Consider the following 3,122-nt stretch of genomic DNA (forward strand, 5'->3'; position numbering starts at 1 on the left):
GTGAAAAATGCTGTTGGTATTTTGATAAAGTTTGCATTAAATCTGTATATTGCTTTGGGAAGTGTGGACAGTTTAACAACATTTGATCTTCTAACCTATGAACATGAAATATCTTTCTTTGGTTGTATCATCTTTGTTTTAATCAACATTTTACAATTTTTAGAGACAAGACTTTCACCTCCTTGGTTAAGTTTATTCATAGGTATTTTATTATTTTTGCTATAATTGTAAATGGGATTGTTTTCTTAATTTCTCTTTCTGCTACTTCATTATTTGTGCATAGAAATACAATGGATTTCTGTACATTGATTTTGTATCCCGTGACCTTACTGAACTCATGTGTCAGTTCTAGTATTTTTTTTGATGGAGTCTTTTGTGTTTTCTACATATAGTATCATGTAATCTGCCAATAGTGAAAGTTTTACTTCTTACTTACCAATTTATATGCCTTTTATTTCTTTTTGTTGTATGATTGCTATGGCTAGGACCTCCAGTACTGTGTTGAGTAAAAGTGGTTAGAATAGGTATCCTTGTCTTTCTAACTTAACGGGAAAAGCTGTTTTTCTCCATTGAGTATGATGTTAGCTGTGGGTTTGTCTAGATGGACTTATTATGTTGAAGTATATTCCCTCTAAACCTATTTTGCTGAAGGTTTTTATTAATGGGTGTTGTGCTTTGTCAAATGCTTTTTCTATGTCTATTGAAATGAGCATATGATTTTTATTCTTTCTCTTGTTGGTGTGATGTACCATATTGACTTATTAACCACCTTTGCATCACAGGAATAAATCTCACTTGATTGTTGTGAATGATGTTCTTAATGTATTGTTTGATCAGTTTGCTAATATTTTGTTGAGGACTTTTGCATCTGTATTCATCAGAAATACTGGCTTCTAGTTCTCTGTTTTTAATAAAGTCTATCTGATTTTGATATCAGGGTAATAATCACTTCATAGAATGAATTTGGAAGCTTTCCTTCTTCTATTTTTTGGAATAGTTTCAGAAAAAAGGGTATTAACTCTTCTTTAAATGTATGGTAGAATTCATCTGTGAAGCCATGTGTTCCTGGAGTTTTGTTTGTTGGGAATTTTTTGATTACTGCTTCAATTCCACTGCTGGTAAGTAGTCTGTTCAAATTTTCTGTTTCTTCCTGCTTCAGTTTTGGTAACTTGTATGATTTAGGGATTTGTCCATTTATCTAGGTAGTTTAATTTGGTGGCATATACTTTTTTATAATATTCTCTTACCATGGTTTGTATTTCTTCAGTGTTGGTTATTATTTCTCCTTTTTCATTTCTGATGTTGTTTATTTGAGTCCTCTCTCTTTTTCTTTTTCTTTTTCTTTTTCTTTTTTTTTTTCTTTCTTTCCTTTGCTTTTTTTAACGAGTCCTTTCAAAGAACCAGCTCCTGGTTATATTGATCTGTTCTATTTTCTTTTTAATTTCTATTTTATTTCTCCTTCTTCTCTAATATTTATTATTTCCTTCTTTCTACTGGTTTTGGGATTTATTTATTCTTCTTTTTCTAGCTCTTTTTAGGTGTGAGGTCAATTGTTTGCAATTTTTCTTGCTTCTGAAGGTAAATCTACATTGCTATAAACTTCCCTCTAAAAACAGCTTTTGTTGCATCCCAAAGATTTTGAACCATTTTGTTTTCTTTTTGTTTGTCTCCAAGTACTTTTTGATTTCCTCTGTGATTTCTTGGTTGACTCATTCATTGTTTAGGAGCATGTTGTTTAACTTACTTTATTTTTCCAAATTTTTTCCTGTGGTTGATTTGTAGCTTCATAGTGCTGTGATCAGAAAAGATGCATGGTATGACTTCAGTTTTTTTAATTGGTTGAGACTTGTTTTGTGGCCTAACATGTGATCTATTCTGGAACATCTTACAGGTACACTTGGAAAGAATGTGTATTCTGTTGTTTTAGGATAGAATGTTCTGAATCCATCTGTTCCAATGTATCATTCAAAGCCATTGTTTCCTTATTGATTTTTTATTTGGATCATCTTTACATACACGTTAGTAGGGTGTTAAAGACCGTTACTATTATTGTATTATTATCAGTTACTTCTTTATGTTTGTTATTTGCTGCTTTGTGTATTTGGGTGCCCCATGTTAGGTGTATAAATATTTACAATTGTTATATTTCTTGTTGGACTATTCCCTTTATGATTATATAGTGTCCTTTGTCCCTTGTTACAGTCTTTGTTTTAAAGTCTATTTTGTCTAATATAAGTGTTGCTAACTTGGCTTTCTTTCCACTTCCATTTGCATGATAAATGCTCTTCCCTTCCTTTATTTTCAATCTGCCTGTGTCTTTACCTCTGAAATGAGTCTTTTGTAATCAACTTATAGATGAGTCTTGCTTTTTTATCCAGTCCATTGTCCTGTGTCTTTTGATTGGAGTTTTTATTGCATTTACATTCAAAGTAATGATAGGTATGTACTTATTGCCATTTTGTTATCTGTTTTATGATTATTTTTGTAGTTCTTCTCTGTTCTGCTCTTGTCTTATTCTCTTCTCTCATGGTTTGCTGGCTTACTTTTTGATTTTTAACCAGTTTTGATTTGTGGTTGCAATTAGGTTTATGTATAATATCTTATACATATAGCCGTCTATATTAAGTTGATAGTCACTTAAGATTGAACCCATTCTTTACTCCTCTTCCCCCACTATTTTTCAGGTATATGATATCATAATTTACATCATATTATTTTGTGAATCCCTTGACTGATTTATATAAATATACTTAATTTTAATGCTTTTGTGCTTCCTACTCTTCTTACTTGTACTTATGGTCTTTGTTTTCCACTCAGAGTCCCCTTTAACATTTCTTGTAGGGTGGTTTAGTGGTGATGAATTCTTTTAGCTTTCATTTGTCCTGGAAACTCTTTATCTCTCCTTCTATTCTGGATGGTAGCCTTGGTGAATTAAGTATTCTTGGCTTCAGGGTTTTTTCCTTTCAATATTTTGAATATATCATGCCACTTCCTTGGTTGCAAAATTTCTGCTGAAAAAAATCAGCTGATAGCTAGCTTTATAGTTTCCCGTGTATGTAACGGTTTTCTTTTCTACTTTAAAAACTCTGCCTTTATTACTTTTGCCATTTTAATTACTGTGT

Source organism: Panthera tigris, chromosome B2, assembly GCF_018350195.1.
Source record: "Panthera tigris isolate Pti1 chromosome B2, P.tigris_Pti1_mat1.1, whole genome shotgun sequence".
In the NCBI taxonomy this organism is placed as follows: domain Eukaryota; kingdom Metazoa; phylum Chordata; class Mammalia; order Carnivora; family Felidae; genus Panthera; species Panthera tigris.